The sequence below is a fragment of the Acanthochromis polyacanthus genome, chromosome 7, assembly GCF_021347895.1.
Source record: "Acanthochromis polyacanthus isolate Apoly-LR-REF ecotype Palm Island chromosome 7, KAUST_Apoly_ChrSc, whole genome shotgun sequence".
Taxonomy (NCBI): Eukaryota; Metazoa; Chordata; class Actinopteri; family Pomacentridae; genus Acanthochromis; species Acanthochromis polyacanthus.
In genome coordinates, this window is record NC_067119.1 from 2657252 (window position 1) to 2673246 (window position 15995).

Here is a 15995-nt window from a genome sequence, read left to right on the forward strand (position 1 = left end):
TTAAAATACTCAAAACAAACACAATATTTGTCAAAATTCATACCCCAAAAAAATCTAAATGTGGTATTAAAAGAAAACTTGTCATGCATAACAATTTGTTTCCAAAAATTCAAAATGGATTAAAAAAAATTAAGTGACTCCATTTTAATGTGACAAAAATTGTCAAATGACAAGAAAAAGTTAAAAATCATTCAAAATTAGGCCACAATGAGCAAAGAATAAATAAATAATAAAATAACTCAACATTCATCCAAAATGAACAAGAAAAAAGGTTCAAAATAACCCAAAGACTGTCCAAGAGAATACAAATTTTGTCCAAAACACAATATATCCAGCATCAAAATAACATTCAAATTTGTACAAAAAAAACACAAAAAATAGTCTTATATGACAAAATTTTCTTAACAGCAAGAAAAAGTTAAGAATGAGTCAAAATTAGGCCAACATGACCAAAAAATACAGCAAAATGACTCAACATTTATCCAAGACTACTCCCAAAAAATTTAATCCAACCCCAAAATGAGCCCTAAATCACACACAAGAGGCATCTAATGTGACAAAAGTTTTCCAAAATGGCAAAAAAAGAGTTTAAAATGACATAAAATTAGGCCAACATCATCAAAAAGTGAATAAGTAGCAAAATAAATCAACAAGTGTCTAAAATTAAAAATAAAAAAGGTTCAAAATAAAAAGATAAAATGTGTTCATTGTGACAAAAACTTCAAGAAAAATCCCAGTTCAGCAATGATTCAGTCAGTAGGTGGCGCTGTCACCAGAAGTGCAGCCCAGTGGCCTCCTAACATTTCCTTCATCTGGTGAATCCAGATTTGATTATTCACATGTTAAATTAAAGCTTTTTATACTGACATCAACATCTAGTTTATATTCAGAATAATTTACTTGATTCTTCAGTAAATTCTTTGTCAAACGCTGCAGTAACAACAGAATCCCACTTGGTGGCAACAAAACTCTGAAGTTTGGTGGATTCACTTCACCACCATGAGGCTTTATTTTGATGTTAAACAGAGAAATGTTTGATTTAACCGATCCTCTCTGGTCAGCAAAATAATGGAAACACCTGATGCAGAACACAAACACACATTACTAGTATTTAGATTTAAAACATAACATTTTAGGCGGAGTAAACCTTTCAACCTATAAAGATTTGAATAAATACAAGCATTTTGTGTTTAAAACTATAGGTACTTGAACAAAAAGTAGTACTTTAGGTGGGACAAACTATAGCTATGAATACTTAAACAGTAATCATGTTTAATAATATTTTTTTTTAAATAACAGAATATCTTGGAAAGAATAACCCTTAAAACCAAATTTTTGAATGGAATGTAGTATTTTGGGTGGAATATATCTTTAAAACTATCCGTAATTGTCCAAAAAGCAGTATTTTGGGTAAAACAAAAATTTTAAAACTATTTGGATAGAACATAGTATCTGGCTCCACAATTCTGTCCATGACGCTCAACAAGTCTGAACGTTTGACATTCTTCTGCCACAACAACTTCTGACTACATTTTCTGATAATGTCTCCTAACAGTGGATGTTGCAGGTAGTTTTCTAGGAGACCTGGACTCTCCTCTCTGGATGCTGATATCAGAACCAGTGATCGATCAAATGATTGATGATTGAATAGTTCCAGGACTCTGCAGATCCTCAGTCTGTGTTCCTCAGTGAAGTCTTCAGGCTGTAGAACCAGCAGGAACACATGAGGTCCAGGATCAGAGAGTCTCACACAGAGTTCTACACGTTCTCTTAGTTTGTATTCAGAGATGGTTGGATTCAGCAGATCTGGAGTGTTGACTCTCAGACAGTGGTTTGTTACCTTTGTAACTTGGTCTTTCCCAGTAATAAGATGAGTTCTGACCAGATAACGCTTCACCTGGCCTTCTGCGTACCCTCACATTAGTGGGAGGAAGATAAAGCTGAAAACTGGACTCATTTGACCACACAATCTTTCTTCCAGTGACTTACTGTCTTCTTTCGTGCTTGGGCTCAACAGTGCAGGGCTAACTTCTGTCTCTCACTGATCAGGGGCTTCTTGACAGCTTTGTAGAACCTTCAACCTTGATCTAAAAGTCAGCCACATGCAGTGCAGGTGGAACACTGGACACCAGTTTGGTCTGACCACTGCTGCTGAAGCTAATGTGATGTCATTCAGTGGTCTTTGCTACATGCGGATCAGGATGCGGTAATTTCTTGCTGAAGAAACCCTTGAACACCCAGATCTGTTGGTTTGTCTGTATTTCTGCAGAGTGTATCCAACTGCTGAAGGACTGCATTTGCACTTTCTGGCTATCTGGTGGCAGCTGAACCCTTATTGGCTGAGAATCTGTTTCTTCAGGTGTGTTTCCTGCCTTAGGTTAATTCTTTTAGCTGTTTTTGTCTCTGAAGAACTTTCATATGTGCTGTCATTATATAGACATGAAGCATGGCCACAAAAATTCTGTGTTGTAATGAAAAGCATGACCTTCATTGGTGGATCAATGGTACCAAAATTACCCAATACTCTAAATGTATCATGCATTTTTATGGAACCAGTCAATTTTAAAATTTAAATGGCTTTTTTAGGATTCATTTAGTATTATGACTGTGACTATACTAAAATAAATTGCACTAGAATACCGAAGAGTGATTCTTACTGCAATATTTCACAAACACATGGGGTGTCCCAAGACTTCTTTTTCCACCACTGTAAATGAAGAAAGTTCAGCCTTGTTACCAGAACTTTTCTTAGAATGAAGGTGAAAATACAGGCAGCTACACGTGACAAATGCAAGACCAAACAGGTTATCATCCAGCAGGAATGTAGGGACATCAGGAACAAGAATGATGCAGGAATCTGATAAAAGACTGGAGAAAGACACCTGGCATCCTGAGAACTGAAAAGGGGAAACATTTGAGGTGGTTGTGGGAGGAAAGACCTGGTAATTAAAGAATAAATCACAGGCTTTATTTTACATCTCATCCTTTTTTGTAGTCTGATCAGATTTGTAAAGATAATCAGCTCCAGACGAGTGAACAGCATTAAAATACTGCTTCCACTCTGTTGTGGAACAGAAACACTGTTCAACTAATAACTGTGGGTCATTTTACCAGTTATGCTTCCAGATATTTTTACACTAATTCCTTATTTCAAACTAACATTTGATCGCTTAGAAAACATTGTGTGCTGTTTCTTATAAAACCACAGATTAAACAGTTTGCTGCCAGCTGTGTTCTGAGAAATGAATGAAAACGTTTATACTCTGTCTTTCTTTATCCTCACAGTTCCAAAATGTAATTGACTCCTGCCGCAGTGACACCTTTGAATTCCTGCCACTTTACAGTGAGTTCGAAAAGACGAAATTTTGTCTAATGCAGGCCCGATGGGGTTTTTTTTAAGTTAAAGTTTGGTTATAAGCTCTGATTCTCAGCACAGAAATGTAAAACCTACAAACAAATCTCACATTTAGATTTAATGAAATTATGATTTGAATGTTTTATTCTTTGGACTGATTTTCACTGATTCTCTGTTCACTTTGTGATGTTTTATTTGTCTTCATTCCAGTCTCTGAACTGAGGGTTGTTCTGTTGGGGAACAGCTGGTCTGAGAGGAGTTCCATTGGGAACTTATTACTGGAAGAAACTGTGTTCAACGCTGAGGAAGAACCAGACCAATGTCTGAGAGTCAGTGGACAGATAAAGGAGAAGAAAATAGTCCTCATCAACACTCCAGATCTGCTGAATCCAAACATCTCTGAAGACAAACTAAGAGAACATGTAGAACTCTGTGTGAGACTCTCTGATCCTGGACCTCATGTGTTCCTGCTGGTTCTACAGCCTGAAGACTTCACTGAGGAACACAGACGGAGGATCTGCAGAGTCCTGGAACTACTCAGTGATCAATCATTTGATCAATCACTGGTTCTGATATCAGCATCCAGAGAGGAGAGTCCAGGTCTCCTAGAAAACTACCTGCAGCATCCACTGTTAGGAGACATAATCAGCAAATGTAGTCAGAAGCTGTTGTGGCAGAAGAACATCAAACGTTCAGACTTGTTGAGCATCATGGACAGAATTGTGGAGCAGAACGACGGAGATCATGAGAGCTGGGATGTATCTGAGGATGCAGAGTCTGAGTTAGCCAGTCGTCATGGAAACCAGAAACCAGAGGATCCTGACAGAGCTGGTGGTAGGTTCATGAACATTTTTATAGTCTGATAAATACATCTGATCCTGAGTTAAGTTTGAACATAAAGTTAATAATTATAACTGAGATTTATTTTTATTTTTTTCATTTTACAGCAGAAAAGTCTATCTTGGATTCAGCAACAAGCTTGGGCTCCAGTGAGTAAACTGACAAATGAGCACATGAAGTGAGACACAAAGAGGACGTTGATGTTCTGTAACTGAAGGTTTTGTTTTTATTCACAGGTTTTAAGTCTGCCATACCAGGAACTGCATCATCACTGGAAAGTCAAACCAGCCAGGGTAAGTAAATGAAGAAAGTTCAGCCTTGTTACCAGAACTTTTCTTAGAATGAAGGTGAAAATACAGGCAGGGACACGTGACAAATGCAAGACCAAACAGGTTATCATCCAGCAGGAATGTAGGGACATCAGGAACAAGAATGATGCAGAACTCTGATAAAAGACTGGAGAAAGACACCTGGCATCCTGAGAACTGAAAAGAGAAACATTTGAGGTGGTCGTGGGCATAAATACCAGTGAATTAAAGAATAAAACACAGGCTTTATTTTCATAAAAATGCTGCTTCAACTCTGTTGTGGAACAGAAACAGGTGAGTCCTGTTTAACTACTAACTGTGGGTCATTTCACTAGTTGTGCTTCCAAACACTTATACACCAACATCAAAGCCAAAACAAGAAAAGCACTCAGAGAGCGCAGCACTCTGCCAAGGCTGCTCAATCACTGTATCATTGCCATTGACTGAAATCTTGGAAAAATTTGTGGCTGAAATCCCGGCATCATAGAAAATTGTCCATTTACTATAGATGTACCAACAAACACAATGACCTTGCACTGAGCACAGGCATGTGTTCTGCATGTGTACATTATGTACGGAAACTGAATCACGTGACCTAAATATGTAGCAGGCGGCGGGAATTGATGGGACTCAGAAACACCCCCACAATTTAATCAGTTGTTCCTTGTATCATTTCTGATGGATAAGTCCTGATAAGTCCTCAGTGGTGGATTTGTAGTAGGATCACAATCATGTGATTGTCAGCAGGCAGCTGATGTATTGTTCACTTGTTGTCATGGTTACAGTGACGCCATGTCAATATCTTGCAGTGATACGGAAATCCTTCACAAATCCGTGGATCCAGACTATAAGCTGCATCACTGCTAAAATCTAATCACTTGGTCTTTGTGTCATTTCTGACCTTCCCTGAAAATTTCCAATCCAAATTCCATCTAAATACATGTGTCCATTTTTAAGTAATGTTGCTAACAGATAGACAACCAGACAAATGTATGCCAATCGTCACATAACTCCATCGAGGCTCCGCCCCTTGGCGGAGTAATAATGCAAGAAGTAAGACAGTGTAACTGGACGGCACTAGGACCCAGAGACAAGGAGAGAGCAGCTCACCTGTCCAGATACAGCACAGGTGAGTCAGCCTCATTCTGACTCCTGTCATCAGTCTGAGTGGACGTTTCTGAGGTGAGTCCAGCAGAGAGTTTCTACTGACAGGTTTATTGTTGGTGATGTTTACAGAATGTTTATTGTGGAACATGTCTGGATGTTTTATGAAGTTTTCTGTTTGTTTTATAAAGTAGGTCTGAGAGAATCTCTGTGATACTAAACTGCGTTTTCACCTCCCATCACTAAGATGAATTCAAGTTGTGTTGAATTTAAATTTCACTAGTAAGGACCACATAATTAATTTGAAGCTCGATTGTTTATTGGATGCAAAGGAATATTATGTTGTGATGACTGAGATGAGCTGATGAGGTGTTGGGGAAAAGCTTAGTCAGAGATCAGCAGCAGCTACCAGGCCAGTAGATCCTCTAGGAAAAGGAGAAGACAGGAAAAGGAGGCAGAAGTATTGGGAGGGTTTTTGGGACACGAAAAGAAGAAAGAACAACTGCTCAGGATAGAGAGGTACTATAGATGTAGGACAGGAAGGAGGATGACTGAGGTGTGGTCCTGCTCCTGAACCTCAGCCAAAGAACTTGTACCTCCATTAAAATGCTGGCTGCTGTTCACTGTCTTCTTTGTCTTATTTCTAGAACTTTTCTGGTCTGTTCCACCTACAAGTTATTTTTTGAGCTTCATTCTGTTGTGGCGGAACAGGAATTCGACTGTTGATCTGATAAGATTTCAGGTTGTCTTTGGTTTGGCTGTTTTTCTGATTTAGTTTTTGAAGAATGAATTAACTTGTACGTGTTTATGTTGAGTCAGACAAATGAAGGGAGAAAACCCAGCAGGAGTTCTTCATCACTGTGGGTTAAACTGAACTGAGTCACTGGATAAACTGTGTTTAATAAACTGAACTTCACGTTGACTACAAATGTCATGAGTTAAATTCTCTAAAAGTTGTTTTTCTGCACATCAGGCTGAACTTTAGTGCTGACTGTTGATCAGCAAACTTTGCATTTACTGCTGTAGATTCATTGTTTCTGTATTAACGCTGTGAAGAAACTCAAACTCATCACACTACAACTGTTTTTGTTGCTTCATACAAAAACCCCTCAGAGTTCTCACTTTCCATGAGGTCTGTCTGACAGAGCATCCCTCACTCGGATTTAAGGCGTCTACTTTTTTTTGGATAGCTGTAGTGAAGGCAGACAGAGAACGGGGGAGAAGAGTAAGGGGAAGACATGCAGCAAAGGGCCGTGAGCAGGAATCAAACCCGGGCCGCTGTGTCGGAGACCAGCCCCTGTACATGGGTCACCTGCTTAACCTGTTAAGCTGTACGGGCGCCCCGAGTTTACTTTTATTTAAAAGGGTTTGTTGAGCTGCAGCTGAAATGTGCTCATCAGGACAGAAACACTGAACATGAAGATTTGGTTGCAATAACAGAAAAAAACTCTGGTTGTGGAGCTGCACAGCAAAATAACCCTTTGATGAACAGTGTGAGTCAGGAGATCCTCATTTCCACTAGATTTGGGTCAATTTTGACCCATGTTGCCCATCAAAGGGTTAACTATGAATCACAATCAGGATTTTGGCTTTCAGTAATTAAACCATTGACTGTAATGCTGATGTTTAAAAAGCTACACTCCTAGAAAACAGCTCATTAGATAAACTCACCTGGTTTCAGGTAAATGTGACGTCAGAACTCCTTTTTTCTAGCTAATGTTTGGTCTCAGCTGTCTGAACTGCAGCAACTGATGGAGACTAGAAGCTTCTCTGAGCACTGAGCTTCTACTGATGACTGTGAGGCGTTTAGGGAACATCTGTAAACTGTAGCATCTGTCATTAAGCAGATGTTTAATGAGTGAGGCATTTTGAATCCAGTGTAACTCATTTCTGTTTATCTTGAAGATCGTTTTAAGTCTGATTTTGATGCTGATTTGTACTTCAGCAGGAACGTAGCTCAGTGTAAAAGTCAAAGTGGCGCTTTGTTTGTTTAAATGAGAACACAATAAAAATATCCACCTAGAATTATAATAAAAATTGTGATCTCAAAATTGATCGAAATAATCCTGATTTTCATTTTGTCCATAATAATGCAGCCCTTGTCAGCTGCATAGAAATATTTCAGATGGAAAAAGAATGGTGTCAACCAAAAACAGGTTTTCTGTTTGCAGTTGTTAGTTTGAACATTTAAATCTGCAGCATGAAGATAAAAAATATTTTACGTGCATTTGTCAGTGTGATATGGGTTCTTTAGTCAGTTTTATTTAAATGATTTAATTGCGCAACACAGAGAAACACAAGGATGAACAGATTTGATAAGATGGGTTACTTTATCTTTTTATTTCCAGATGTTTTGATTTTCCAAATGCAACTGATGTGTTTATGTGTGGTCAGGATCTCAAAGAAGATAGCCCACTTTTATTTTCTTCAGTTTTTATTCTCTGCAGAAGAAGTAAATACATATATATTCTTCTGCTGAATTTCCTTCTTCTTCTGCACTCTGCTCCTAAACATATAGACGAGGACAATGAACACCCAAGCTGCGCTGCGTGAATATACACAGGGCGCGTCTTTACTGACAACCGATTTCTTTCAGATCTGATTTCTTTCTGGTGGGTTTCCAGCAGAGGGCAGCATGGCAGCAGCACCTGTTGAGTCCATTCAGGATTTATATTTACAAAATCGTATTTGTATTGCATGGGAGGAATCCTGAGCTCTTCATATTAACCACTACTTTCACAAATATTCATAAATGCTTTGTGCTGGACTTTGTACAACTGTGGCAGTGAGTCTGAATGGAATATACTCATTCAGATTGTCTTTCAATACCGAGCACAGACGTCATTATGTGAAGTGAATCACAGGCTAGGATCAGTTTTTACATCACTAACAATTAAGAACATTCTGATGAAGTATTTTATCTCTTAGTTATTTCTTTGAGATGGTTATGGTGCTGTTTTTAAAAAAATAGAACACATAACAGATGCAAATTTTACTGAACTGTGTATATTTGGAAAGACTAGGATCTTGTCTGACTTTCTGCCACCAAAATTTGCGTTGAAATGACTCATAATAAAAATGTTATTTTTTTAGTTTTATTTAGGAACATCTTTAATATTTTCACATTAAAGGATTTTAGTTTTTTCTTTTCACAATCATTTTGTGTCATATTTTGGTTATTGTTATGGAAGTTCAGCGAGGTCGAAAGAGGCTGAGGAGGCAGACACAGAGATGATTTAGGTTGAGAGTAATGTTTGATATCAGGAGAAGTGACACCACCAGAGCAGCAGTACATGAAAGCAATGGCAGCATCTGGTTTGAGGATTCATCTCTGACCTTAGAAAGGGGAAAGAGTAATTTTTCCTTCACAGTAATTTTGTATCTTTTTGTGCTTAGTTTGTTTTTCATTGACAGTGAATAAAGTAGATTGTTTGTCCTCAGAAGGTGGCCTCTAGTCTTGAAAACACACTTGTCTGATTTTCTGCTGATGTATTTGTTTACAAATGACTCTTGACACGAATGGGTCACATTTTACTACTTGAGTCCATGAACTTAGCTATGTTGTTTCTTTTCTATTCTTGTTTGGAGTCGTCATAACTGGACGTCCACGTCTAGGGAGAGAAACCACAGAACCTAATCTTTTCTTTGTACTCATTAGTTTACATATCCTGGCAGAATCTGTAAAATATGTAATAATCTTTAATGAAAACATGAAAGATCAGAGAAAATACAACTGAGTGATAATAAACAACTTTGTCTGACCACTAACCCTAAATGAAAAAAATTCTTCTGTGATTACACATATTTTATGAAAACATGGACACTATTTCATAAATTCTGCCAGCATATGTAAACGTCTGAGCACAACATTATGAACAGATGAACTGTGGTCTGATGAACTTAACTCTTCCTGATTGATTTAATCATCTGTTCCAGATCAAAGCTCAATTATTGACCAAAGTTTTCTGACTTTTTTTTTTGTGATCTCCATATCAGAAGGTAAAATGTTTTTACATGTATTTTTATACATTAAAGAACTCATTCAAAGTAGAATTAATCTGTGCAACTTTGGTCCTTACAGCCAGAGATGTTGAGGTACCAGTGAAGAAGAGAGAAAGCTTTGATCATCTGCCTCCTAATAGTGAGTCTAACTGAACAGTTATTAACTGTTTAGGTGTAACTAACTCTCACAGTAAAGACTGATAAATAAAATGATTACTAAGATGACATCATCTCAGTCATTTCAAATAATTAATATTCTTTTATTCCAGTGTCTGAGCTGAGGGTTGTTCTGTTGGGGAACAGCTGGTCTGAGAGGAGTTCTGTTGGGAACTTTATACTGGAAGAGACCAAGTTCAACGCTGAGGAAGAACCAAACCAATGTATGAGAATCAGTGGACAGATAGAGGAGAAGAAAATAGTCCTCATCAACACTCCAGATCTGCTGAATCCAAACATCTCTGAAGACAAACTAAGAGAACATGTAGAACTCTGTGTGAGACTCTCTGATCCTGGACCTCATGTGTTCCTGCTGGTTCTACAGCCTGAAGACTTCACTGAGGAACACAGACTGAGGATCTGCAGAGTCCTGGAACGATTCAGTGATCAATCATTTGATCGATCACTGGTTCTGATATCAGCATCCAGAGAGGAGAGTCCAGGTCTCCTAGAAAACTACCTGCAGCATCCACTGTTAGGAGACATCATCAGAAAATGTAGTCAGAAGTTGTTGTGGCAGAAGAACGTCAAACGTTCAGACTTGTTGAGCATCATGAATCAGAGCATCAGAATTGTGGAGCAGAACGACGGAGATGATGAGAGCTGGGATGTATTTGAAGATGCACAGTCTGAGTTCACAGGTAGTCATGGAAACCAGAAACCAGAGGATCCTGACAGAGCTGGTGGTAAGTTCAAGAACAGTTTTATAGTTTGATAAATACATCTGATCCTGAGTTAAGTTTGAACATAAAGTTAATAATTATAACTGAGATTTATTTTTATTTTTTTCATTTTACAGCAGAAAAGTCTATCTTGGATTCAGCAACAAGCTTGGGCTCCAGTGAGTAAACTGACAAATGATCACATAAAGTGAGACACAAAGAGGATGTTGATGTTCTGTAACTGAAGGTTTTGTTTTTATTCACAGGTTTTAAGTCTGCCATACCAGGAACTGCATCATCACTGGAAAGTCAAACCAGCCAGGGTAAGTAAATGAAGAAAGTTCAGCCTTGTTACCAGAACTTTTCTTAGAATGAAGGTGAAAATACAGGCAGGTACACGTGACAAATGCAAGACCAAACAGGTTATCATCCAGCAGGAATGTAGGGACATCAGGAACAAGAATGATGCAGGAATCTGATAAAAGACTGGAGAAAGACACCTGGCATCCTGAGAACTGAAAAGGGGAAACATTTGAGGTGGTCGTGGGCATAAATACCAGTGAATTAAAGAATAAAACACAGGCTTTATTTTACATCTCATCCTTTTTTTGTTGTCCTTAAAGGTTCTATATTGTATTCTTTATTTTAGCAAATTAATCAGTCCACAGAATGTGTCTTTTTTCCCACCTCAAAATACCACAAAGAGGGTTCATTTCACTCCGACTGAGTAACTTGTGTTGTGGAACTTCTGTTCTGAGCTGGTTGTTTCAGTAGCTGCGTTTCCATTACTCTTAGATATGCGCAAAAATGTAAATAGCGCAATAAAAAACTGGTAATGGAAACACCTGAAATTCGAAAAAGGACTAAAATATTGCTAAAAAGTTTTTACGCTCTCATGAGGTGGTTTTTCAGACGTTTCGATATTTAAAAATATCGCAAAAGCGCAATGGAAACACTTTTTCTGCAATTATGTCACCGGACATGACGTACCTGGTCACATGACCAGTTCTCTCGGAGTAAACATGGCGCGGTACGTGTGGACAGAAGAGGAGACCGAGACTTTTCTTGCCATTATTCTTGAGAAAAACATCACTGCCACACAGCAAACAGCAGAGGAATGCAGAGTGTTAGAAGGAGACAGAAGCGGTTTTGGGCGTCCATCTTCCTGCAGTGAAATCTCGCGGGATGATATTTTATGAGAGTTACGATGCTTCTGCCCAGAACAACCTTCAATAGAAACACGTTCAAAGCGCAAATATACTTTGTCAAAATTTTAGAAATATCACTTTTATTTTGCAAAAAACTGTAATGGAAACCCAGTTGGTGTCTGTAGCTTTAAATGCATCTGAGCAGCTGCAGGCTGACTTCCTGATATTGCACCTTAAACTTTGACCGTTGCAGTCTGTCCTGTATTTTCAGCCACTTGTTTCAACTTGTTACAATCCAGCTGTCTAGGGTAGACTGGGTGTAAAAAGCAGCAGAGTGTCTGTCAGAGTGATTTTCAGTGATTTATTGAAGAAAAATAACTTAAAACACAACTCAAAAGCAAAAGGTTCAAGGCAAAGGGGTGCTACTTAAAAGAAATAAGAAAAAAAATGAACTTCTTGAAAATGAATTGTGTTCAGGCTACCTAACAAAAAAAATAACCACAAAACCAAAAATGTGACTTCTCTAATCAAACCAAAATACAAAAAAGCATCCCTAACTAAAAGTAACAATGGTTTACTAACTCAAAATATTTTAACAGATTGTCCCTGTCTAGACCTGTAACCTAGCACATAAAACAAATAACTCATCTAGTTCTTGTAACAAAACAGACAAATTCAAAGCATACAGGGACAAGCTGAACTTCTCATAAAAACGCTGCCACAGAATGCCAAGTGACTGAGACTTTTAAAGTCAGATTTACATTTTGGTTAGAGGCTGTAGTATGATCTGATCCAATCCAGCTCCATAGATGGTGACAACAAAACCAGGAAGATGAAGGGATCCATCGGGGTTCCAGATCCTACTCTCAGATGTATGCTGATCTGGATAAAAGCGTGTGCTCAGTGAAACTGTAAAATTCTAAAGAACGGAGGCATGTCGCTGTATATAAAACAAGTCAAGACAAATTAAAGCTGCAAGCAGCATTGAACAGGTTCTCGCATCCTTGCTGGTCAGTGAATCAAGCATGTCCACCAGGTGTTGCTGCAACTGAGAGTGTATTTGGCCTTTGGCCTATCTGACGGTGACCCATCAAAACTGTCCACCAGGTGGTGCTATTATTGTAAGTGTATATCACCCTATGGATTTGATGAGGGGCTACATAGTGGAGTAGTGGTTAGCACTTTCACCTTGCAGCAAGAAGATCCCTGGTTCAAATCCCGGCCTGAGCCTGGGATCTTTCTGCATGGAGTTTGCATGTTCTCTCTGTGCATGCGTGGGTTTTCTCCGGGCACTCTGGCTTCCTCCCACAGTCCAAAAATATGCTGAGATTAATTGGTTACTCTAAATTGCCCGTAGGTGTGAATGCGAGAGTGACTGTGTGTCTGTATATGTAGTCCTGTGACAGACTGGCATCCTGCCAAGGTGTCCCCTGTCTTTGCCCGAGTCGGCCCGCCACCCGAGTGAGGATAAAGTATATAGAGAATGGATGGATTGATGGATTTGATGAGGGCTGGACTGTGATCAAGTGAAGTTTAAGGGATATTGGAGCATGTTCAGTGTAGTTATACAGCATTTCCTGTTTAATGCCGAAATGTTGAAATTCTGAAGGCCACTATTTCCATGCCATCAGGCTTTTGCGGAGTATGTTGATAACTTTTGATCACCCATGCCTGCTATACATCCTGGCCAAATTTGAGCTCCGTCGGGGTTACCCTGTTTGAGTTTTTAGCATGTAAAAATGTGCAAAAATTGGTCCAAAACTGCCCTAAATATGACACGATTCGAAATGGCTGACTTCATGTTGTGTTTTAGGTATGGGTATCAATTGCATTGTTGTCTGTTGTGATGAGTGACATATGCCTACCAAATTTCATAGCTGTAGGTGACATGTGCTTACCTTTATAACCACTACTGAGCTATTTTGGCTCACACCTATGTAATAGATGAGGCAGACTGAAGTACGTACAGGCTAGTTACACTGCACTTCCTGTTTCATGGTGAGACTTGAAAAATTTCTGCCCAGAGCCGTAACTGTTCATATTTGAGATGTAACTGTGAAGAGGACTGTGGTTCAGAATGGCCAGAAAACTTGCTGGTTTCCAAAGTGTAAAATGAGACTGGATGTAGGAGGAGGACATCCTGATATTTCTGCTATAACTGCATTTGATAAACTGTTTATTTGGACATACAAAGTTTTTTTTTTTTCCAGGCGCACTATATAGTCTGGAAGTATGCTACTAGAACTCACACAGGTATGCAGCTGGATGTGTGAGGAAGGAAAGTCTGAGGACTCCAAAATATCAGGGAAGATGTTTAAATGAATCTGTAGTAATGTCTGAAAAGAATGAGCACTGTGCTAAAGCAGCACTGTCAGAACAACTGTCCTCTTACCATTAAGATGACGTTTTCTGTCAGATTTCTGTCAGCAGCTATAACAAACAGCTGTTTGCCTGGAAGCTGGCAGAGGTTACAGTATTCTGCTCCTGCAGTGTGTGATCTTGTTCTTTGCTCGACATCTAGTGAATATTTCAAATGTCTTCAAATGAACACACAAGCCTGTTTTCCCCTATATTTTGCTTGAGTCTTGACTGTAGTTGGACTAATACTTTAAAACTGAAACATTACATAGAAAATAGATCAGAATACAAGCACCGATAAGTTCATACAGACAGTAAATTCAAATCAAATCAAATCAAATCAAACTTTATTTATATAGCACATTTCATCCATTTAAAATGCAACACAAAGTGCTTCACAAAATAAAAGAATAAAACAACAGAGAGAATAAAAAAAACATAGTGTAACCAACAATATATATGCATATATATACACACACACACACACACACACACATATATATATATATACACATATATATATACATACACATTGTCAAGTAAGATGCAGATGTTGAGGTCTCAGAGAGAACTCAGGCTCATTACAGCCCTAAGGTAACAAAGGTTTTGAAGCAGACAAATAAAGATCTTAAGAAGAAACATTATAAGTTAACCATATGATTATGCTTGCTAAAATACATATATATTTTTTGAAGTGTTGATTTGATTGAAGTAAAGATTCAGATGATTTATTATGTTCAGATTGAGAAGGATGATTTAAGAAGTGATTCTGTGTGAAGTAATCCTTGTTTAGGCTCTGTGTGTGCGTACAGGCCTCATAGGCTTGTGTGTCCAGGCCTTAAGAAAGCAGAAGTGAGAATGGCAGAAGTCCCCTTAGAAATGAGGAACTTGGAGTTTCCACAGGATGACAGGATGGGCTGAGGCCTATTTGCAGAACATTGTCATAGCAACTGAGTGTGTGTTAAATGTATTTGCTGTAAAACACATGATTCTATGCAACTGTTGTGTGTGTAACAGGAAAAAGGTTGAGTCTTAAGACCTATGAGTCAAGGATATGGGCGTACCAAGAGGTAGAACTGTGTGTAAAACGGTGTATGTGTTTGTAAGAGCGAGAGAAAGTATAAAAAGGGAAGCGCAGAGACATTTTTTGGGAGTTGTTCGCCGGAGCCGTCAGAAGAACAGCAAAGGGAACTTGGCCGGAGTTCTGAAGAATCTTCACCTTCCTCTCTTGCCCGAGAGACGGGAAGACGACGCGGGACTTAGGCTCCAGAGATCGCTGAGGACATCGTTGGAAGCAAAGTCTTTTTCTGACTTTGTTCAACAAGCGAAGACCACACTCTGCCAAACGGAGAGTCCTAAGAGGTTCTGCAGTTATCTAGAAGAAACCAATAGAGGGAAGGACCGACTACACCCGAAGAGGCAAAGGAGGCAACAGCACCGGGCTGTTCCCCTCCCCGGGGCTGGGAGACCCAGTGACCCACTACAGCCTGACCAGACGAGGGTTTTCCATCACCACCATACCACAGAGAAGACAGCCGGGGCGTAAGCACTAACGTTCCAGCCAATTCCAGAGATAACTGCCAGACCACGATTGGCTTACAGGACTCCTCCGCTCCCCCCTGCCGAGGGATAAGATCCTTTTGTCCACAAAGAAGACGTCGTACCAAGTCCTCCGGACAACTGAGTGCTTTTCCCAGACGCAAGACAAGACCGAGTGATACGGTAGTGGCCATGCTATTCGCTCTCTCTCCTAAATTTAATAATTAGAGAAGATTGTCAGGTACGCTCAATTTATATACTTTAGTCTCATTTTTAATCAGAAATAATTAATTGTTCTAATCATGAATTGATGCTGTGCTCTTGCTAAAATTTGCTTAATAAAAAGCTGTATTGCATTTAAAGAGAAGCCTAATGAAATTATTATAAATCACTGAAAATCTGCATAGTAGTAAAAAGTTAAGTTGATTGTGTGCATTCAAACCAATGGTTCTTAAAGGTTACT